The sequence below is a fragment of the Lagopus muta genome, chromosome 9, assembly GCF_023343835.1.
Source record: "Lagopus muta isolate bLagMut1 chromosome 9, bLagMut1 primary, whole genome shotgun sequence".
NCBI classification, from domain to species: domain Eukaryota; kingdom Metazoa; phylum Chordata; class Aves; order Galliformes; family Phasianidae; genus Lagopus; species Lagopus muta.
In genome coordinates this window covers 11,849,527-11,873,011 of record NC_064441.1, presented here as the reverse complement: position 1 = coordinate 11,873,011, position 23,485 = coordinate 11,849,527, and the positions used below count along the sequence as shown (strand labels likewise).

Below are 23,485 nucleotides of genomic sequence, written 5' to 3'. Positions count from 1 at the left end.
ACAAAATAACACAACATGGATTTAAAGTATTTTTGATCAAACTCTCAGTTCCCAACACTGAGTTCTAACTGAGAATTTCAACACAAAAAGAATTAAAAAATAGGGTGGATATTTTTCCAAATTAGAATTTTTATTTTTATTTTTTATTCTTCCCCTGTTGAGTAACTTTGCCTTGCATGATGCACATATGAATCAGTGATATGGCAAATTACAGCCTCAGCAGCATATAACCTTTTAGCAGTCAACGAAAGTGTGAGGTCAAGAGGTTGTTTGCCTTTGTGGGCAATACACATTACACTGCTATACACATTACAATGATACTTTGAGAAGTGCAAGGGGTTGCACATTGCTTTCTCAGATCTCCTGGCTGTTCAGTCTGGAAAAGAAGCAGCTCAGTTTCCTAACATCTGATTTCCTGTTTGGAAGTTTGAATGGATAAGAGGAAAAAAATACTCAATTCTTTGAATTTGAATTTAAAATGTATTCCTAAAAATTAGCAACATTAGCATTGCTTGAAATATTGGCAACTTATTTCACAATCGCTTTATGATTTCAAGCTGATACTAAAAATACATGAATATGCCAAAATAACACTCATAAAAGTAGTGTTTAACTTCGTGGACCAGATCAGCTCTTTTATCAGGATTTTTGCTGCCTTCAGAACAAGTCATCCATATTTATTTTGGTGCATATGCAGACAGTACTTCTCATTTCACTTCAAAATCCAATACAACTCATACACCTTTCCTGCTCTTGTTCTAAATCTTGCACAGGCAAGTACTAAGAAACCAATCCTCCACCCTAGGCAACAGCCAGCTCTGTCATCTAATGGGTCTTACAAATTGCAAGACAACTTCTTCCAAAAGCCAATGGTTAGAAGGTACTCAATGGAAAAGAGCAATCTATCGATCCAGCCATCCATCAACCTGTGTATATTTCAATAGTTTCTACCAACAGCTGGTGTAAATCATTTCAATACTGGCTGTACTTGAAGTTATATTTGTGCTTATGGCACAAATATAGCTGCAGAAACCAGTGGAAAAACTGATTCAAGAGTCTGCATATAGCCAGTATTGTCTAGAGAATATTTTTATTCCTTTCTAACTGCATTTATCAAAGCGTGAACTGGCGAGCTCAGGGAAGCACTGAGTTACACAAAACCTTCCACCTCTGGGCCACAGGTTCAAATGCGGACAGGTCATTGGTGACTGAAAGTCATTGCCATCTGATGGCTGTCTGGTGACTTAAACAGAACATGGTTAGTGGGTTTATCCAGATTCACTGGGCAGATGCCCGTATCACAGAACACACCACTACAATTTGTTCTCTTCTTGGCAGCTGTAGCTGAGAAACGAAGGAATAAATGGGCATATCTCCTCCTCCCCCAAACCATCATTTTCATTCAACTGGCAGGGTATTACAAAGGAACTTGCACTTGGAATCAGCAAGAATAGGGAATACACAGCCGTTTTACTCACTGTAGAATTCATAAATTACAATACATAAGCAGTAGTCCATGCCAGTTGCAAATTGCTCTTTGTTCCTCTGCTGTGATGAGCATGGAACAAGCAGTGCACAGGTACAGCAGAGGTTTCTTTGTGGTGTCTGCACACATGCTGTAGGGTGTGTTTAAAGATACAGCCCCAGAAAACAGTTGAAGCCTTCTTCAGTCACCAGCTAAAGCTCAGTATACATTACACATTTTACATTTTACCTATATGGAGTTCCTTATGTATGTTTTTATAGAAATGACTCTATCGGTATATAAAGAATCTCACTGGCTGACAATAATTTGGCTACTCCATAAAACTACAAACCAAGTTATTGCATTTTTAAAGGAAATATTATTTTTAATGAATCATCTAGCAATTAACTCATGGAAAGCTTATCGATTTTTGCTACTCAGTTCTAACTTGCTAAGCTCGTAATATTCAATGAATTATAAAGAGGAAAAAAAATCTGCATTCTAATCAGATTTTGAAAACACAAATTAAGTTGCTCTTTGACTACATGGAAACTTGGAAACTGTTCTCTGAAATGTTTCCCTGGCTGTACTGAAAATTTGGTATCGTGATCATATGATTGTGAGTAATTAAATAGCCAATAACACTTACAGGCCACATTTTAAAAGAATTCTAAAAGTGGCTAGTTATCCAAATACATTGAAAGTTGGCTTTAAATCACATCAGAATTTCATGGGCAATGACTGAGAAATCTAAGCAGCCTTACGTTCACTTCAGATCTCATTTTTCCTGTAATAACTGTACCCATTTAGATCCTAATTCATGTTAAAAAGTAGGTGAATCTATTTTTTTTTCAGACCAATAATTAATTAATTAGTTAACAAACTCAGTTAATGAACTTTCAGCTTTTGAAAATAATACTGCACATTACTATCTGACTTATAACAAAACTCATCTACCAGAGCTAATCGGAGGTGTAATTCATCTAAGGATCTGTCCCAGAATCATTTTATTTCTTTTAATTGGCAGTAGTAGCACGAGTGCATTCATTTAATTCATTTATTTCTTCATTCATCTCAGTGAACACTGGATTTTATCCTTTAGCGCACAAAAAATAAATCGCCACAGAGATTTTTGTTGCACTTACTGATTTAGAAGGATTTGCTGTACTACTTAATGTTTGATTTGCTGGGGAAGATGTGGGATATTTAGCAGTCACCTGTCTGTTATTCATTTAGCTAGGTGCTCTATGAGCTTTGCACTTTTAATAATCCTTTTCAGGAGACTTAATTTTCACCTCCATCTGGCAGCTCCCTATTCTTCTGCACTTTGCTGACAAGTAAACCAAGAATCTCTGTACTCATTTTACAAGCATCCCATGAAGTTTACTTCTGAACACAACAGCCAAGGCCAGATATGAACTGCTTTTCCCTGTGATGAAAGTCCAGAGTCTGATCAAATGAACCATCTAGGCCCTAAATTGGCTTTACAAAAATAGATTTAATCTCTTCATTGTCTGACTTCACGGCATGGTATTGCTGCCCTTAAATGAAACATACATAAAAATGGTTAGTACAGCTGGTCAGAAAATGTGCTTGAAGTTTAGAATCACAATATCATTGTTTATACAGATGACTATTTGGGATAGACTTCAATAGAATTTGACTTTACTAGCAAAGGAGAAGGCTTTGGCAATATCATACGGTGATCAGCAACAGCAACTCATATTTTCCAACTGAGATCAATGTGGCCTTTAATCCATTAATGCAGACCTAAATATCATCCGACAGATATGAACAGAAGACAGTGAAAATGTGAGGAAGAAAAGTCTGGAGTAGTCAGATTTAAGAGACTTGTTTCATATTCCAATTCATTTCAGTACTCTACAGGAAAGCAGCCTGTTTCTACAATTTCAATTAGCATACCATAGATATGGACTGAAAATGCTTCTTTTCTGCTAACACAGATGCTTTTTTGTTCACCTATTTTGAGCCTCTGTTCAGAGAATTGGATTTTTACAAAATCCTTGGAAGCATGTTAGCAATGCATCCCTGTGAAATGTCAAGAAAGGGGTTTGTTTGGAATGGAAAGTCGCTGACAATCACTCCAAGCCATTTGGATGCCAATTTACATATTTCAATACTAATGCCAGACTGGGCGAAGGGGAGAAGAAAACCCCAAAACAACAAAATCACAACCCAAACTGAGAAAGCTCCCAGCCCCGCGCATATTAAATCAAACTAAAAATAAAGATGACGGCAGTATCTGCGAGCAATTTGGGTGGTCAGAAAACAATGGTGCCCTCTGGTTTGAGAACAGTGTTTAGTGTTTGCACTGTTCTTACTTGTCACAATAAATTTGGACAGGGTTCCTGTTTCCTGAATTGACCGAAGCTTTTCATTCTTTAAATTTCTAATGTGTTATGTCACATCTTATTGTATTTCATGGTGTCACATTGCATTATTTTGCATCATTGTCTCTGAAGTTGATGAAACACAACACAACAGCACATGACAAAAAGAATAAGCTGCTGGTTGTACAGAGCAAGTATTGTAATTCAATATCTGTTAGATGCAGTAATAGATGCAGATATCTTGAACTTTTAATAGTTGTAACACTTCAATCAGATAGTTAGAAACCTGCTCAAATTATTGGTTTATTGGAAAGCGAGGCCCTTCTCCTGGGAAACACAAGGCTGTCATTATTTACTTGGTATCAGAGTATGCTGCTGCTGCTGCTTTTCAACCTCTGTATTGTTAATTTGTAATGATTAGAATGAGATTTGAGACATACTAGGTAGAGCATTTCTCAGAACGCAATAATGAGAATATCCATTTGAGACAGCATTAAAGGCACAATATGACTGTTTTGATTTTACAGCACAAATACAGTACATAACCTTGGGACTATTTCCATTCATTATGATTAAGCCATGTCATTCAACAGAGAGAAAACTGAGTTCTAACCCCCCTCCTCCTCCTCCCCACATTGTTCTTGTTGAAAGCAATGACATAAAACTGCAGATTTATAACCTAACAATTGTGGTCTACTTAAGAGAAGAGAATATTTATATTTTGAGGAAAAAAAAAAAGAGCTTTTTGTTATAAAATATCAAAGTTTGTAGTCCACACAAAACAAACAAACAGACAATCCTATCATTATTGCAAGTGCAATTCTTGTCTGAGAAGAAACAGATGAACATAAGAATTTAGTAGCAATCATGATGGGCCATCATGACAGTTGTTTGGTAGTGAAGAAACATGAAAAGTTTGTAGAAATATACTGAATGGAAAGAAAAAAATATTAAAAATAAATCAGTCTGTCTTTCAGTGAATTTGTTTTTACTTCTGATGTATTTTCTGAGTGGATGTCACTCAAGGTGTTTGTGTATTACCTAATTATTAATTAACATTTTTTGCTGTTACATAACACATTTGTTATAAAGAAACATGGCAGTTTTATTTCTTTTTCATCCCATTGTTCTGGTCAGTGCTGCCTGAGAAAAGAATAGACAAACTGAATATATTGTGTAGCATTGGTATTGTATCAAGGGGATAATGTTATAAAATATATCCACAAGTACAATGAAAAATTTGCTAGAAATTATAGTAAACCAAGGAAGGGTCTATAGAACAAGACTGCATGAAAAACAGGGCACAGACCTGACCAGAAGTTCAAGAACATGCCAGCGCATGAATTATATGGCATGAGCCCAGCTAATAAATCTTTCCAGTTGTGTTTACTCCCACACTCCTATACTGATGGCTCTGGTGTCTAGAAACCTCCTGTACACTTCTTGTCCAAATATATTCATAGCCAATTTATGCCCATTTGTTCTCATGTCAAAATTATCGTTTAATTTCATGAGCTTTTGTTTCTCCCATGGGTTTACCTCATAATATATTTATAGATAGCAACTGTGTCCTCTCTCAACCTCTGGTTTACTGGGCCCAGCTTCTTTCCAGACAGTCAGCCTTTCCTCTGATCACCACATTACTCACTCTTTGCACCTGTTTTAAAAAATAAAACAAAAAAATATATATTTGTACTGCAGACACAGATAATCAGAATTCAAGGTGATGTCTAACAAGCATCTTGATCAATGGTGTGAATACTCCATTTGCTCCATTAAAAATATATTCCTCGACATATCTTTAAATTGCATTTTCCCTTTCTGTGGTCTAAGTGCACTGTTAGTTCATAGTAATTCTATGATTGACTGTTAGAACTAGGTGGTTTTCCTCTGTCATTTCCCACTGATGAGTCTACAGTTCATAGCAGATACTTTTCATTAGTCTCGAAGTGCATGACCTTGCAGAGCATGACCTTAAATTCCATCCCATTTCTATTACCCCAGACTTCAAGGTCATTTAATTCTTCCTGTATAATATTCCAATCCTCCTCTGTATTCGTGACATCTCCCAGTTTTGTATCATCAGCAAATTAATTAGTACACTCCTACTTCTTCTGCCTAGGTCATTAAGGAAAATATTAAATAAAATTAATCCCCAGACCAATCCTAAAGGAACTCCACTAGTAACTTTTCTCCAGAGAGAGAAAAAAATCCTTTCAACTTAACTCACTCTCATCTCCTTTTCAGACACTTCCTTACTTATATTGCAGTCCTGATACTTGTCCTTATCTTTTCTAATTTAACTAATAATTCCCCATGTAGTAATGTACCCAACACTTGACTAAAAAACAGACAGGTTGAAACTAACACATTTGCATTATCTCAAAAATCAAGATGTCATTAAAATAAAAGAGTAAGACAAGTTTATCTTCATGATTTTTTAAAAATAAATTCATGTTCCACTCAATCTCATTTTTCCCATTTTGAGTTTTTTTTTTTAAATTATTCTTAAAGTCTTCATTTAATTTTTTGAGTCATGCCTAGATTATCCTTAATTTCTACTCTATCCTCAATGCACAGTGATTCTTTTGTGCATTTCCCTCCCAATATGACTGAAAAAGCTTCTGCCATCAGTTTAATTTGGTTTGCTATGCCTAATTCTGCTTTGACTTTTTCCAGTTCTCTGAAACGTTAATCCTTATGAAGTACCAATGTGTACCTTTTTATTGCTGGCCTTCTTCCCCCTACCACTATTCCTTACTGAACTTTTATTATTTCTTGTAAGATGTCTGAGGCAGTAATTTACCTGAGGCATAAGATACACAGTCCCACACGTTAGTCCTCCTGGCTGGAGGTACATCACCGTGTTGGTTTAGTAATTGCCTGATAAAGATGTTACTTGAGTGAGAAGTAACTGGGCTTCCTGTTAGTGACATTCATTTTCTTGTCTACGCGAGGCAAAGTCTTTCACAAAAGGGAAACAGATATTAGGTTTTAACATATATTGTAGGGACTCCTCTGCCTACTTAATTGCATCGTCGGTGCTCCTTACCAGTTTTCCAATAGGGACCCCTCTGCCATCCTTGTGATACCAAATCATTCATTTTCACCCACACACTTGTTGCATATTGCTAGCCATTATACCCTTCCTTTCTCCTAGCTTTCACACAGTAACACTCCAAAGCCCAAGTGCCAAAAATGGCAAAGGGACTGTCAGCAGGCAAGGCTGCTGCAGTGGCAGTATTTTTGGTGCAGCAGTATGACCTGTTAGGGAGGGATGTCAAGCTTCAATGCTGTGGGGATTCAAACACTATCACAAGGATATCAGTTACGTCTTTGACTCATCTTGCCCTTGCTCAGGCTAGGCAAAATAAGAAAAAAATTATACGCTCTATATAAAAACACACAAAAGAAATATGAAAAAGACTTTTTTTTTTCCAAATAGAGCTATGCATATGTATAGAACATATTCTCCATTAGCAGAAGATATATTGAGATAATATGTATAATTAAGTTTATAATATAAAATAATATATAAAAAGTAATTGCATAAATACATAAATGCATGCACAATGTCTGCAAATTTAAAACATTTTTACTGAACCAACCAGAAACAGGAGCTATTACATCAACATCGAGTACTGCTGGTCATTAAAATCCATGAAGATTTTGGCTTTTTGAATTGTTTTTTTTCCTTTTCCTCTCTCTCCCCACAGTAGCATAATCCTTATCTTCTTAATTAATTTCTGCAATTTGAATACAGTATGCACTCATACATTGATAGTTTCCTTTATATAGCTGCTGTCCTGAACGGTTGTATAAGATTTCTTTCACTGATGAAAAGCCCTCATCTTCCAATGGTATCTCTAACTCACTGATGATTCTATGCTTGTGTACAGTCAGAACTATCAGTTTAAGTCATACAACGTTATGTTCTGTTTCAAAATTAATATAGCCAAATATGAGCCAATGAAATTTTTTGAGGGGAGACTCCTGAAGGGCTCTTATCTTTCTCTAAGCACATGATCTTTTTAATATTATTCTTGGCTTTCATCTGTGTATATGTGGAAGAAAAGACCCTGCACACTTACTGCAGGTTCTTAAGTGCACTACAGATCAAGGGGAGGGATCAAGCACAGAAGCTGTCATGCTGGCTAAGCCAAATTTTCCATAGCTCTGTTTCTTGGCTCCAGCACTGGTAACTGGTAGAGGAAAGCAGACAGTGATGTGCAGAAAGATTTTTTTCTGCACTTCCTCCTCCCATGCTCTGGTTATTACTGACTTAGAAACTTAGTGAACTCCATGTTGCCTCCTGCTCATCTAAGTTGTACAGTTTCTTGGAGAACTGAAATCCACAAATGACAGCATTTTCTCCATTTTAAACCTAAAAGGCTCCATCTTGCACTGTGAGTGACTGTTCCCAGTTCACATTCTGGTATTATTCAGGTTTTTGTAGTTTTGTCCCCTGTCTCTCTTCTGACATGGAATTTGCAAGGTTAAGAGTCTTCAACTACCTAAACTCATTCTTTCTGTCGTCCTTGAAATCCTTTCCCAGTTTTCCTATATGTTCTTGGAGATGGAATGATCAATAGCAGACACAGTGCCCTTAACGTTGCCGTTATACAGAAGGTTTATGCAGAAGCAGAGTCCTTTGGATTTCTTCCCCTCTTTCTCTTTGCTAATAATGCTTACCAATTTGCGATTTTGACCAGTACTGATGTTTTCAGAGAATCATTTGTATAGACTCCAAGACCTCTCACCAAAACATCTTGGAAGACATTTTTTTCATAGGGTTAAAGTTATTTTTCTCTGTACCGGGATACATTACTGAGCATTAAAGATGAGGTTCAGTTTTCAGTTTCAGGCACTTAAAGTTGCATCAGAGTAAACATAATGCCTTACCTCTGCTAGTCTCACATGGATATATCAAATTCTTGTATGGATATGCTAGAGAGTCCTTAAAATGACTCTAGATACCTATCTGCAAGTAACAGAAACATATCCTGAATGTCCTATATCATCACTTTGTCACCAAAATCCTATCCAATCCTTAACAGCCTCCCATAGATCAATTAATATTGAATACTTTTATACCATCTGCAAACAGTGACACCATCTGAATCATCTTCCACCCTTTATAAAATGTATTTATGAGTACACAGACTGTATTCTCTATGATTCCATTAGCAACCTCTTCTTTGTGAAAATAGTTACTTTTTTCCTACCCGTCTCCTACTTTTATTCAGGCATTAACACAACTCATTTTCTTTTATTTACTTATTAAGAACTTAATCACTTAAAGACCTTTTGAGTGAGGGATACTTTATATGGCTTTTTGGAAATGCCAATGTAGTACCTTGATCACACAATCTTAACTTATGTTGTTCTTTGAGCTCCTAGAAAACTGTATTTATTCTCATCAAAAATGCATTAATACTTACTTACTTGGTACCAAAGACAAACTTCTGCAATTTCACATTTGAGTTCCACCTGGAGATGTATCATCTGCTCCTCACAATTAGATCCTGTTGATTTACTCCTCTTTGTTCCGAAATCTCTTCTAGGGACTTTTCAGTTGAAAATAGCTTCTTATATTCACATCTTGCAAGACTGAACCTGGAAGAAAAGGATATCCTGATACTGTTAATACTAAATACTGATCTAAGACTTTAACTTTTCCACTGTGAATTTAATGCTACTTCAATGCTCCATTTATATTTTCAGCATTGAACGCCAGAAATTCCATTCAGGACATTCAGCAGATTCTGTTGCACCCCTTGTACAGATACTGAAGATGAAGAAAAACATCAGCTGGGTTTAACATGCCTGCCCAATACAACATGCAGGTCACAATCCTCCAGATTAGTATTTCTTCTGTACAAACCACTCCCAGCACACACCTAGTGTTCGTACTGAAACGTAATTCAAGAAAAATGAAATCAAACCAGACATGCGGATAACAAAGAAACATTTTTTATTGATGGAGAAACCTACTCAGTCTTAATATAAGACAGAAGTAGATAATAATATTCAGTATGTCACCAACTTCATTGTCTTTGATCTAACCCTCTTGTAAAAGATCTTTTTTCCTCCCTCATGTAGTGCTATCATTTTTACATACATTCAGTGCCAGTCATCCACTGTCTGTATCACAAATTAAAAAAAAGTAAGTACACATTTCTGCTCTTCAGAAGGATGTAAAATGCCTATTAATTATATATCAGCCATATGTTTTCAACTGTAGACATAGAGTTAAAAAGGAGTTTTGTGATAGACGTATCATTTACCGAACTGAATGGATATTTAAATCCCAGTTGTCTGAAGAAGGGGGAATTGAGTGTCTAGTGTCTGTCTGTAATATCTCATTGAAATGAACAATACTGTGCACTTACAGAAGAAGAAAGAAAATTGCTTGGACAGGTAATATGAATTCCAGACACATTAGAGATTGCTTTGCTTTGCCATTTTGAAGTGTCAAATTTTTAAATCAGTGTTATTCACTTCTAATTAATAATACCAATAGTCTAAACCCAGTTTTTCCTATAATTGCTTTTTCATGTGCCTTTTCCATATGTTAATACCCTAAGTCAGTATGCAGGCTTGAGAGGCCTACAACCTCATGTTTATAGTTCAGCAGCACTTACAGCTCAGCAAGGACCTTAAGCTGTGCTTTTCAAGTTTTATTAAAAACTAGTTCCTGTTCCATACTGATTTTCCTGCTGTGCATACAAGAACGCCAAAAGCATTTTGGGGGATATTAACAAATTTCAACAGCACAAAACCAATCCCACATTTTGGAGATAATTAGACCTTCTGAAATAATTTTGAACAGGCAGTTTCCTTTGTGATCTGTGAGTAATTCACTTTTATGGACACATATCCCTTCTTAGAGCTGGCTAGGGTAATTTACACATTACAAGGCTTGTAGACATAGTTGGCCACTTATCCAATGCTAATAAATTGAAAACGTGCGTTTATGATTTAACAGAGAAAGGAAGATGTGAATGAAACGCAGGTAATTGCTGAATTACAGTTCTGCTTGTGGCAGCTAAAGAATACATGAATAGAGCTATCTGGAAGACACAAGATACCTTGCATCAACTTTCAAAATGTTGATTTTTCTTCTAACTGTTTGAAAACGACCATATGACTATTTTTAAGAGAATGCTTAGAGTCAAAGTGTCTATTTCCAGGCAAAATGATTCTACATGTTCAAGCTTGAGCTTGTATGTGGGATGGGGATGCCAGACTATATTCTTCTCTTTTTCTATATACATACTGAAAATTGAAGAAATAAATGAGCCAAACTGTAAAAATGGCAGATTTTGTTGCAAAATATTTCACTTTCAAGAAAGACTGCTTCTTTGTTCTAAATGTTTCTGCAAAATATTTCTACAAGTCTCTTCATCTTGCTGGTCACTGGCTAAATTCCAGTGCCTAACTTCACAGAAAGTTACTTCTAGATTTGATACTCTATTTTTGGGAGTGAACCTCTGCAGGTTCACAAAGAGCTTCAGTTTTGAAGAGCTCTCTACTTCAAAAGAAGAAACCTTCTCTTTTTTTTTACCAGGGTCTCATTCTGGTCTCTGCCAGCATCAGGTGTTTTGCCAAGTTTGTTATAAAAATCTATGGGAAAAAATAAGCCTGAGAGCTATTAACAGAGGTGGAAGTTTGGGAGAGAAAAGGAAACACAGTTGAAGACTGTAGAAGTGCTGTAATGTAGCACATAGGTGATGATGCAGCAAAGAGCTTTCTCATCTTCTGTGTGCAGTTTTTCTTTTCTCTGGCAAAATCTTTTTTTTTTTTTTTTTTCCTTGTACTACTTGATACTGAATTCCTCCCATCCCTTTCAGTTTTTAAATGGACTCGTACGAAAAAATCTAACCCTAGAATTACAACTCTCAAGCAAAAAATAGAGACATAAACTGAACAGTGAGGGGCAAATGTCGTAATTACAGCAGTAAAATCCTGAAAATACTATAACACTGAAAGCAGCTTGAAATTGTGCCACAGCAACCAGCACAGAAATGGAGTCAGCAAATACAAGCATTGTAGTTCTTGTTTAAACAAGCAATGTTAACCATAGTAAAGAGAAACAGATAAAAGTAAAATACCCAAAGTGCACAGGCATTCTTCTCCCTAAATGTTCACAGATAAGAATTTTTTTAAGTACCAGTAACTGTTTCATTCTGCCTTTAATTATGGAAATCAGAAGGAACATCCCTAAGGTGAGTCATGTCAAGAAGCATGAAAGAGGTGTAAAGAGTGGGATGCCTAACTTAGCAGTTACATATTTCTGTTCAAAGAGAAATTTGAAAGTGTTTGTCAGACATTTGTTGTTCGCCATCTAAAACAATTACCATTACGAACCACTGAACTAAATTTTTGAGCTCTTCATATTCATTTTTGAGGCATTAATGACTGATATGCTGTACAATTACTTTGTACTGAGCAGACAAAGTATTTCAAACACAGTTCAACATTTCCTGCCTTCCTTCTTAATTCAGACATTCTGGGAATGGTGTCATTCTTATCTCACCTTCTATTATGTCTGTTCTACATCTCCACTGTCTTCAGATCTTCCTGCCGCCCATCTAACATGGTCTTTGAATATCCCTCAACAACTCACACCAGCCACTGGCTTCAGAATCAGCCCTCAGCAGCCCAGCACTACCTTGGAAAGTGGATGTCATTATTGCCATTGATCACCAATGGAGCAGGGGATCTGTGTTAGCTGAAAAGGCATCTAACTCTTCAGTATTACCTCAGTTCACGGTGGTTCTTTTTCTGTCTCCTGATACTTTATTACAGCAGAATCATTTTAATTGGCACATGCTGGTGGAAACAAAACTGCATCTGTTGAGGGCCAGATTCTAGCACTCCTGCTCAGGTGGTACAAGTCCCTTGTTCTGGACTGTGTCCATTGAAATCAAGGGATCTGCCCAATTGTTAAAGGTTCATAGGAACACATTGTTCTGATAGGTATTCACTTTTATTCCATAATACGCTTTAAAAATACACACTGTACAAACCATTAAAAAAAAACTTCTATTAAAGTAAGTTTTGCCATAATAGAGCAGGGAAGCAGCAGGAAGTGAACAAAGGCTACCCAGCAAGACACTTATGCTAGAAAACACCAATTCACACCTGTTAACTACTGTGAATAAAATCTTTGGAATTAGTTCCTCAAAAAAGTCAAAGAAAGAAAGAAAAACTGTTCACCATGAAAGAAAACGGGAACCTCAGGTGTGCTGCTGAAAGCTGACGGAGTCAGATCAGCATTTATAATCAGTCACTTCTGAGACTACCTGAAGGAACGGAAGGAGGGGACTTGGCAGGTACACAAAGTACATACAAGCACTGAAGAATTGGTCCTCATAATTTTGGAGTGATATAGATGATAACATCACCAGGTCCCAGCAGAGATACAATGTTCTAAACTAAAAGTTCAGCTAGAGCTTTGGTCCTGGGAGATAATTATAAAGCTGTCTGACCTAACTGACCCAAACTAATGAAATGAGTATAGCTGAACTGAGGAGAAAAGAAAAATATACAGGGAGATTCAAAACAGGGTTCCTGATCTGTGACTGCTGTTCAGACTCCTGAGAAAATAGACACGTCACTGTCAAAGGCTTTTTCATTAATAGATGTATGCAACCAAGCAGAGTATAGAAACAGAAATGGACAAATTCTGATCCCCTTTATGTATGTCCACAAATCTGGACATACTGCAGTAAAAACTGAAGTGATTGTAGCCAGGCTATCTATTTAAGCTCCTACAGGCATTAACCAGGCATTTAATCATAATTTTTAATTTATCAGTCTAATGTCCAATTACACATCCTTACCTTTGTGAGGATCACACATTTGGGCAACATTTCATCAACCTGACTCATCAGTGGAAGTCTATCCCCTCTATTAATATTCCATTATTTGGAATAGAATGCTCTTGAAGAGAGATCTAAGATTACTGAAGAACTTGTGGATTTGTATCTTACATATGTTAAAGATGTTTTATATTAGCCCTGGGTCCAAAGTAAGCTTGAAGTAGGAAAATTCAACTGTGAGAAGCATGGCTTGGTGAGTTTTCTAGTGTTATGAGGCTGCCTTCTCAATCAGCTGCAGAACTGCTGAGAAATGCTGATAGGGCTTGCAGATCCACAGCTCAGCAATTCTTGGCATCACAAGCAGCCTAAAGGGCCTGTTCACAGATGACACAGCATAAGTCCTGACACTGTATCTCACTCTCCTTTATTTACACATCATCTTAAACACGTAATGCTTTAGCGAGCAAGAGCAAGGTACAGTACTTAATGTGCAAATTCAGTTCAGCAGAACTCCAACTAAAGCATGTTAGCCTCAAGGGCTTTTCTCTCAAACAGTGCTCCTAAGTTCTCCACAGAAGGAAACTTGCTGAACTACATCTTTCTGAACTTTAAAGAAAGTCCTGGTTCTAAGCTGAATGATGGGGTAAATGAATGAGTAACTTCACTGAAAGCAGGTAGAGAATCCATACAACGCAGTCGTTACAAGAAAATGTTCCTACCTTTTAAACTCTTTTGTTGTAAGAACATTATCCATCTCAGATGCTTTATTCTCAGCAGCAATCCTTAGAGTGGCCTTTGAGGATTCTCTTAAATAACATCTAGTATGGACACATAAAGGAAACGGACCAGAACAATCAAATCCGACGTTTACTTTTTAAACTTAATTCTAGCCTCTCTCTTATTCCCAGACCACTCCTCGCAGTCTCCTTTACCCTCATCCCAAGCCAGTTTTATTCCTTCTTTTTCTCCCTGGATGATTCCCTCACAGCAGGCAGAGAGGTACCACTTTCAGGCAACTCCTGCTGTGCATCAGTTGCTCCCATGTAGACTATTTCTTGAAGCCCCTTTGCATGGCTCAGCCTACCCAGATGTAAAAAATATTTATTCCTGTCATAGTTGCTTTAGCCTTAATAATTACCACGTTTCTGTGTCATCTAGTAGTTGGTCACCGTGAAAGCTCATTTTGTTGGAAGGTGACATGTTGCCAATCCTGAATCATTTCAGATTCAGTCCTGAATTCTGAATGGGATCTTGTGTGTTAAGATTTATTCTTTCCATGGGAACTAATCAATCTTTCAAAATTCCCTCATCTAATACATCACAAGGTGCCTTATTTTGTATGGGAAAAAAATATATATATCCAAAAGAATTAGTGTTTGGTTGTTAAACATCTCCTGACTTTCTTATTCCTTCTTTGAAACTATAAGCATCTCTAGGAAGTCACGCTCCGGTTACATTGTGGTATAGCAAAGCCTTAATGGACTGGCTTATACAATGTCACACATTTGAATTTGGACTAGATGTTCAAACTGGAAACTCATGAGACCTTTTGGCTCTGGCAAATAAATAAGTAAAAAGAAAAAGGAAAAAGGAAGAAGCCCAGGCCTTTTAAAAGCTTGTCCCTACACACTTCTGCAAACAACTTGATAGAATTGCAGGTGAGGAAAGCAATGAAGTTCAGTGAATGTCTTATTAGATATGAGGGTGTTTTGTAGTTTCTCACATATTCTAGATCCTCCCTACAGACACATTTCATTTCATTTACTTTAAGCCAGCATCATTTTTCATCTCTGCTACATTCAGCTCCTCATCTTTTTTGGCTGTGCAACTCACATACTTTTCTTCTTTTGCTTAAGAAGGAATAAACTTATTTTTTTAATAGAATCTTGGAAGAAAATCTGGGACAGTGATGAAATAGGAGAGGGTTGGAAGCAGATACTGCCTGAATCTGCAGAAGGACTATGCAGTCACACATTCTTGACTTGATTGTGCAGCAGAAGAGTGTATACCAGGATTGGCAGCGGAAAGTGGGTCAGTTCTTTCAGGCTCTACATAGGAATAATGCCTAGGATGGGGTTCCTAACAAACAGGCCCATCATCAATGCAAAACACATCCTTGTTGCTTCTGCAAGACACAACTGCACTGTTGCCTTTGACCTTGATGCAATCAGTATTTTGTCTTTGAAGTGGGAATTATCAACACCGTTTGGCTTCTTTTATTTCCTACATCAAAATAGCTCTTAATTCCATGGAGATGTTTCTCCCACCCCAGCCCGCTTAAATGTCACTAGCTTAATTACGTCTCTAGTTAGCAATACTGTTAGCTGCTTGTACAGGTTGTATCATAAACTATTTGTAGGTAGACTAGTCTTTCTTTGGCATTCATAGTCATTCTTTCACAGGTGCTAACAAGTCCTTTTTTTTTACTGAAATTTAAAAAATACAGATGCTTAAAGCTGCTCCAAAAGTAGCGCCTCCTATTTTAATACATTGGCCCACAGTGTCAGAGGTGGATATTGGCAGCATGGCAATAAAGACTGAACCTTCCCACCAATATCCATGTGGGAAATATGGCACCCACTGATATTCATCAACACTTGCTGAACATTTATAGAGACCAAACAGTGGATATGAGCGCAGTGAGGTGGTGGTAGTTGTGTGAGTGGCAACTGGGACAAGCCACATTCCAGATGACCATGAAGAATTTTACAAGCACAGCATGCAGGCTCAGTTTCATTGCTTGCAGAAGTGCACAGTTTATGGTGCTGACTGTGTTGAAAAATAGTGTTTTGTAGCTGAGAATTTACTCTATCAAACAGTGTTATTGTACCCTTTGTATCTGTTATAGTTCCCATGGAAATAAAAAGGAGGCATTTCTTTTGGAGCCACTAAATGTACTGGGACAACTAAGCCAATGAAAGTAAAAAGTGAACTTTAAGAACTCTTTAAAAAAAATAATTCATTTCCTGATGAAATATTTGAGAAAACCACTAAAATTTCCTTTGTGTACTGAAAGATTCAAAAGGCAAATAGAACAATAGTAAACTTTAACAGTAGATAATAATACTGAATATCCTGCACAGTCATCAATATTAATGATATCTTGTAATACTAATTTTAAGAAGCACACAAAAATTAACATTACATATTTATTAGCATATTACCTCAAATGATTTATAATAACAGAAGTCACTATTTAATTTTTTTTCCTTTCACTGGGCAAAAGCATAAAATGACACAAAGTGCTACTCTTGTTTACTTACTCTTCTTGCATGGTTGTATAATCTTTTTGTTCTGCCACCACCAGGTAGATCTTCTTTCTTTCTGCCCTCAGGACTCTTTTTCCCAGTTTCCTGTGATTGTCTGAGGGAAGAAAATAGGAAAGACATCAATACCACCAGTTCAAATTTTGAAAATAGCTTACACTTGCAAATTCTGCCCCTGCCCCCCTCCACTCTCCCTCCATTAAAAATACATAGCTTTGGAAATATTTTTGGTAGGGTTTCAAAGATAAAACATGACAGGATCAAGGACTAAGGGATAAATCACTGTTAGTGTTATTTTTTTTTTTTTACCAGGACTGGAAGCAGAGTTGGCAAACTGATTTCAATTAGTCAGGACTGGCTATCTACTGGGGAGTCTACGCTTACATATCCATTTTTTTTTACACCAGTGCTTCTTTTGGATTCTTAGATAAAGGAGTATAAAGTGGGCATTCTCCACTTGATGCAATTTCACTATACAGTGATTCCCATCAATGTATAATTAAAAGTGGATTTCCTTTCCCCTGTTTGGCTGAGGTGGGGGAGGGTTCGTATAAACCTGGTTGATGTGAAGTGAACAAAGAGAACTTTCATGAGTTCTCCTGCAAACAGTCTATCAGTTACAATTCCTAGTGTTCACACTGCTGCACTGTTCAAAAGGAGCTCTAAAAAAAAAAAAAAAGTCAAGCAGGGGGTCCAAGAAAAATTCAACCCGCATGCCAACTAAGGGAAAGAAAGAGAAGGCAGGAAAAAAAACCTAGCTTTTGTTGTAAAAAGAACTAATGAAGCTGCTCTTAGAACTGTCCATGGTGACACAACAAGCCTGTGCACCCACACACATTGTGAGAATGCCAGTCACCCACAGTAATGAGAAAAGGAAATACTGTGGGCAAAGGAAATATATGAATACACTGCTTTTATGGTTTAACTGTGGGGAATCACAACGCTGGCCCACAATATCTTGTGCCAACTGCCAAAAGTGGTAAAGTAATACATAAGGATGTCTACTTATATTTTTCTTACCGACAAGATGGACTGGTGGGGGGTAAAATCCCATTATCATTATAAATTGCTAATTAAATAATTATCAATTAGATGGGCAGACAGAACTCATTCCAATGAATTCCTTGGAGGGCTTTCAGTAAAGAAAAACAGTAATTTTGATTATTTTTTTTATCCATACTTCCTGCCTAGGGGCTCTAAATAGAGATGATGTATGGTGTATCCCATGTTAGACTTTCACACAGTATATCCCATGTTAGAGCTCAGGGACAAACACCGAACTTTGGAGCATATATAGATCTTCTTTCAGTTTTCCAGATAAATGGCCTTAATTTCATGACATTAATTAGAAACCCAGGGTTATTTCCTAAGGAATAAAAATAATATTTTCCAGACTTCTATGTGGCTTTGAGAAATCACTTTTTTTTTTTTCCTAAGCAACTGATAATATTTTCTAATGTCATTTCATTTGTTTTTCCTTGCTTTTTATAATCTAGAAATTTCTTTGAAATAAAATATCAAAATATTTAATACGGATAAATATACAGATGTTAAGCATGGTTTAACTTCATACAAGGAATATTTTTAATGAAATTTATCCTATTCATCAACATCAAAACCAGTGCAAATTTCAACCTTATGCCCACAGGTTTTAGCTGTCAAGTTTTCAGATCATACCCTTGGGAAAAAATACTGTTGTCACAGTATAGAGCAACAGAAATGATCCTGTCCTGTGCCCCTTACTCATGTGAGTAATTTTCCCTGAGGTTGGGGGTCCTGCTAGATTTAATAAAACTTACTCAGCTATAATTACTCACATGCACACAGATCAGTTATACACACACTTTTCTTGTCCCAAATAAGTTTTCCAAGACAATTAAAAACTGGAATGATGTGCAACTCTTAATAAAAACAAACAAAAAAACGCCCCCCACACACAAAAAAAAAGAAAAAAAAAAAAAAGCTTCAGTTGGCTGTAACAAGGAATATTCTCTAAGAACAGAAGTTCTGCAGACTGAAGAATCACACTAATGTTTGGGACATCGTTTTCATTGCTGGCAAACGCCAACAAAAAAAGTAAGGAACGGAAATGGTAACATGAAAGATGGACTTTTAATTCCAAAGCCATGAACATTTAAATATGAATGGGGCTTGCTGCAATCCTCTATTTTTTGTCAGGAAATATGAAGCTCTGGAACTCCTTTTGTTGACTTCTTTGTTAACTGTATGAGGATGAAAGAAGTCAGAGGCCTTTTCTTCATTTTCAAGACCCATCACACTGAGGCTCTCAAAAATAAATTCATGAAAATGCTGAAAGGTTGATAAAAGGAGAAAACTTTGTTTTCCAGACTGTGACATCTGTCACTGGATGAAATACCAGGGATAATCATCATTAAAAACAAACAGCACTTTTAGATTTCTCAAGTTTAGAAAGGGAAAATTAGTTATAGTAAGATGCAAAATACAATTGGCATTATAAATATCTTTTCCCTCAATTCTGACATTTTTCTCTGTTAGTTTCTGGGAGATCACAGAATCCTAAGGGAAGCTCCTCAAGGTGACGTCCTCTAATGTGATTTACTTTGAGGAATACTTAATGGAGAAAGGTGCCTACTACATTTTGTTATTGAGTTTTGTTCATGGTTCAGGATTGATCCACTTGAGTCTTTCAGCAGGGAGTAGCTTTCCAGTGTGGCACAGCGTGACTCCAAATCAATAAGGTTAATAGATGTGGTGGCCACACAGTCAGAGGTGATGTGCCTGGCATTTTCTGTGCCAATGAAGAAAATTTCTGATGACGAGATGTCATTTTTGTGCCGGCAGTAATGTCACCCTGATTACCTAGAGCACAGAGCCAGTTAGTAAGTTAGCAAGACTGTAAATGGCCCATTAATCTGAATTATGTTTACAGCAACTGTTTGAAAAAATTTTGCTTGCATCCAGATTACCAGCCACCCTATTATTCATGAAATGCCATCAGCACACTTGCTGTATAAAAATGGTATTGCTGTGGAAAAGGGACTAAATGGAATGGCTGGTCTGGAAGTCCAATGTATATTTTTAAACTCTTAAAACGTATTATAAAACCTGCAAGATGCCAGTCATCAAACAAACAAACAAACTTACAAGTAACTTTAGAAATTAAATAGATTACATAAGACAAAGGAAAAAAAATATGATTCTATGATTCTATTGAAAAAAATGTTATAATGATGTAACAGCCAAATCTACTGATATAAAAATGTCATGTGTTGGTCTTTCTGCAGTTCTGATTTTCTCCAACTTTTTAAAATATGCAAACTCTCAACGGTGCCTTCTAGAGCACTAATGGGTACATGTTCCCAGACGGCTTATGCTGTGAAAAAGGAGTGAATTGAAAAGAGAAAGTTGTCTAATATTCCAATATCTAAATGTCAGGAAGATGTCATTTAGAGTGCCACTAAAAGATGTACTGAATGGACTACAGTTTATGGTGACTTTAGTTAACAAATGGCATTGAGGGAAGAATTTCCATAATTGAATCATTAAGTAAGATGAAATATTGATTTGCTCCCTGATATTAGTGCATCATCACTTGTCAGACTTGTACACAACCAAAGAACACTCAGTGCTGTGTCTAGCAGCAGCAATAATGATTTTTATTATGATAATACTGTCAAGAACTATAAAGCAGAGAAAACAGCAAGGTATGGGCATACCACACCATCCCTGCACCAGAGATGTCACAGTTAAATTTTTGAAGAAAAATTATAGGATGAATGCATGGGACAGACTGGGTAAAATGATGGTTTGCATTATAAGGCTCATTCCTTATTCACTTCCTTCCTCTACTGATACTTCTTGATAACTGGTATGGAGTGAGCCAGCTTTACAGTGCTAAATAGTTCTTTTATCTGAGGAACTGAATTACATTGCAATTTATATCAGTAATTGAAATAACTGCAAAAGTTAGGACTTTTTTGGCTGTTTTTATTGTTGTCCAGTTGAAGTTGAATGTACACCATGGAAGGAGTACAGCATATTCAATGGCTATTTCTATTCTGGTATGCTCATTAAATGCGTCAAATATTTGAGCAAATTAAGTTGAAACTGAAAGGAAGGACTGAAAGAGGCAAGATAAAAAAGAAAAAAGACATCCTCCTTAATTGAGTTTTAACCAGGTGGCATTGATAATTAATCCTTCCTTTTGGCAGCATGATGAAGATGATGATGATGCAACATGTAGAATTTGGATCTTAAATTAAGAATAAAAGTTGCTTAAATATTTGATGATAACTATTTTTTTGGTGAAAGGTTTTGTAGACTACAATATCATATATTACTCACAAAGTGATCACAGAGCTTAAAAATATCTTGAACACATAAGGTTTACTCCTTTTGATACACCTGTCAAGACCTGTGTTTCGAGAATCTGTCCACTCAGTGCCAAAATGGAGAGGCGTTGTATTTTAGGAAAACGTTTAAAGTAGTGTTATTTTCTACCTCAATCTTTCAGCAGGAAAGCAGTTCTTTTGCCGTTAAACATTCAAAAATCATGTCTCATTTGAATAAATTAACATACTTTGTGGCAAAAATTAATTCCAAGGAAGGAACAATAAATAGGAAAGCAATTTAAATTGTGTATTTTACAGGGAAGGAAAAAAAAAAAAAAAGAAAACCCAGCATTATCATGCATATGACAGCTCAGCTAATTTGATGGGCTTTGATGTTAATTTAGGGTTTACTTTAATTTCAAAACATATTTTTTCACTTAATAAGGGAAACAAAAGAAACTTTCAACCAGTTTGTTATCTGGGAATGTTTTGGCTTCTCAAATGTGAGAACATGATTGTTTTTATTTCCAGGAGGAGATAATAACACTGAAGCAATAAAAAAGAGTCAAGGCAGCTTGCACAGCACAGGAAGTTCACAGCCAGAGACTTAATTTCCCACACAATGTACTGTGCAATGGGCCCATTAACATAGATGAATAGGCTCTTTAAAGGGTTTTTTTTCCAGATATGCAGCTGCCGCTGAATGGTGCTATGTTAATAAGGTACTCACATGCCTATTCTTCAGGTACTCTGGCATTCTCTACCTAGGTAATCTCCATATAGGAAAGGCTATTAGGGGTTGTATCTCCTACCACACCTTCAATTATTTTAACACCTGCACTGATAATCCAGGCAAGGTAAACTGGTAGGGGGCCGGGGGTCGAAGTCCATCCTCTTCCCCTCCAAAGTCACATCTCAGAGGGAGGGGCTTGAGGAAGAAGGGGGGAGGAAAAAGTAAAGTCACTTTTATTACACATCAGTGGGAACATTCTGAAAAAGCTTTCATGCCTAGGAAATTGTTATTTCTTCAAACAACTGACAGCCTGCAGAGGAAACTCTAATGGAAATCCAGCTCATGCATTGTTATGCATGGCCCTCATGTAGATACATGGGGGTGGATTAAGTTAGCTTCCAAAGGGTCTATTGTGTGCAGCATTAATTTGCAGTGCTCTTGATATTTGAGTTTGAAGGTTTTACAACCTTTGTGTTTACTTAGATGCACTATATCCTAGGTTTGTTTATTTCCTTCCACAATCTCTTATTACCCTGTAAATGTTACATTTATCTTTATTAACTTTCAGTATGTTGCTGTAAGTCACAAAGAAGGAAATAATTACAGCCTCCTTGAAATGTATTCGTTTTAAGGGCTTTTTTTTCCCTTCCTGGTCAGTTCTGAGTTATCTGTCTGTAAAAACATTGGCCTTTGTAAAGCAAGCAGTACAGAAGTGTAAAAATGGTGCCATTTATTATTATATAATTATTAAATCAAAGATATATCCTTATATTTCTCATGTCATAAGCATACAGATAAATTAATGGATCAATATAACCTTCATTACGAGTCTGCCACTAGTGCAACTATCTCTATTATCCAGATATGAGAAAAAATACCTATATCAACTCATCAAGAGCACAATCTTCCCACTATATCCTCAGAATCATTTACAAAGTTATTTATTGTCACATATGGCTCTTCATCTCCCAATATTAAGAAAGAAAATAAAAATAAGACTTGTCCTATGCTAACTTAACCTGTGTTACTGTTTTCCTGTATAGATCCATACAAGCCGTAGACAGGCATTTTTGTAAATTCAACTTTCCAGTGAGATTTAAATTTAAAGATCCTAATGGTTTTTTATTTGAACTTGTCAGAGATGTCTAGAAGTGTTAGTTTTTCAACAATGAACTAAGAACTCAAAGTAACTAGTACATTCAAAAGAAGCTATGATCCTAATCTGAACTAAAGGGCTCAACTGAATAAAAATACCTTATGCTCGAGTAACTCAAGTTATGTGTGACTCCTTTCTTCCCCTCCCCCTTTATATGGAAGTCAGTCAGTTAGTTGCTGTATTTTAATAACGCAAAAGAGCTTTCTGTAAAAAGAGTAAGACTTACACTAATTATGGTCTGAACCGTATCAGGCACATAGCTTTTTCAAAAAACCCTCCAAAACTAGCAATGGGGAAGATCCCTTTAAAAAAAAAACACAGAAAGTTCTGAATTCAGGTCTTGATGCTACATAATAAATTAAGAGGAAAGCAAT

General features: G+C 36.5%; 1 long non-coding RNA gene across 4 annotated transcripts in view; it reads right to left on the bottom strand.

The window, feature by feature from the left end:
- The window catches only part of LOC125697886 (uncharacterized), a 70,384-nt gene that overhangs the window by 42,667 nt on the left and 4,232 nt on the right, over window positions 1–23,485 (bottom strand). For 3 of the 4 annotated variants that reach the window (XR_007378965.1, XR_007378964.1, XR_007378966.1), the window contains exons 4-7: window positions 16,907–17,006; window positions 14,363–14,461; window positions 9,262–9,432; window positions 5,356–5,473 (exon numbers count right to left, since the gene is read on the bottom strand). This is a non-coding gene — a long non-coding RNA (uncharacterized LOC125697886). The remainder of the gene's footprint in view (window positions 1–5,355; window positions 5,474–9,261; window positions 9,433–14,362; window positions 14,462–16,906; window positions 17,007–23,485) is intronic. The other variant, XR_007378963.1, reaches the window with a different exon arrangement.